This window comes from Haliaeetus leucocephalus, unplaced genomic scaffold (assembly GCF_000737465.1).
Source record: "Haliaeetus leucocephalus isolate CR32 unplaced genomic scaffold, Haliaeetus_leucocephalus-4.0 Scaffold151, whole genome shotgun sequence".
NCBI classification, from domain to species: domain Eukaryota; kingdom Metazoa; phylum Chordata; class Aves; order Accipitriformes; family Accipitridae; genus Haliaeetus; species Haliaeetus leucocephalus.
The window spans coordinates 13,588,166-13,589,196 of NW_010972587.1; the positions used below are offsets into that span (position 1 = coordinate 13,588,166).

The 1,031-nt window shown below is 62.0% G+C and overlaps 1 non-coding gene across 1 annotated transcript; it reads left to right on the forward strand.

The window, feature by feature from the left end:
* Positions 1 to 417: 417 nt before the first annotated feature.
* Positions 418 to 489, forward strand: TRNAD-GUC. Its single transcript has one exon. It is a non-coding gene; the product is annotated as a tRNA-Asp (tRNA).
* The last annotated feature ends 542 nt before the right edge of the window (positions 490 to 1,031 follow it).

Below are 1,031 nucleotides of genomic sequence, written 5' to 3' on the forward strand. Positions count from 1 at the left end.
CGCCCGCGCGCCGAAGTCCACGCGGCAGCGCAGGTGGAGGTGCCGCGTGAGGCAGCGGGAAGGCGCAGCGAAGGAGCACGGGTCCTCCGCCGCCATCGCTCGCGCGCGCACGCCCGCTGCCGTTGCCACCGACCCCGCCTCCGATCCCCCTCTCGACCCCGCCCCACCGCGGGGAAGGGGGGGCGGGCCCGCCCCGCCCATCTCTGGGAGCTGTAGTTCCTACTTCGGCGGGGAAAGCGGGAGGCGCGCGCAGGAGAACGACAACTCCCGTGGTGCATTGCGGGAGGAGGCGGAGCGAGGAGGAGGAGGCGGGGCGGGAAGCGTGAATTGGCCGCCAGGGGCGGGGCCGGCGCGTGGTCCGGCTGCCAGCCCCTAGAAACCATCTGGTGGCTGCTGAGTAACGCATAGTCGTGCAGTTCCTCGTTAGTATAGTGGTAAGTATCCCCGCCTGTCACGCGGGAGACCGGGGTTCGATTCCCCGACGGGGAGGCGCTTCATTTTTCCTTCCTTTTAACCCCCCCCCCCCCCGCCCCCCCGATGTGGCCTCTACCCTAGAGGCTAAAAAAAGCAATTCTTTGGGAAATCAAAGCTGCTGCCAGGCAGCCGTTGGAAGAGTTACTGCGACTTTAAAACGAGAAACAGCCAGGTCCTGGCTGCCTACCTGCTGCAGGCCTGAGGGGGACGGCGGGGCGGCTGCAGGGTTTTACCAGCTCAGCTGCTTACCTGAGAGAACATGTGGGGAAAGTATTTTCGTATTTAAATGGCTCAAGCAGCTGAACACGAGGGTTAATTAAGCGTTCCAAAAACAGTCCCCTTTCTTCTTGAACCAAGATGGGGGAAAAAAAAAACCCAGCGTCACCAAAACCCGTGAGGTAGAAACAGTGGGAAGAAGCACAGGCCAAACGGACATGGCAGAAGAGGGAAGGCGGGAGGCCAAAGGCCATCTCTTGGCCTGTGGGAACGCAGCCCCTCGTTTTAATCCTCAAAGCGAGAACTTTGGAGACCAGGAATCCCCAGCCCATACTTCCAGC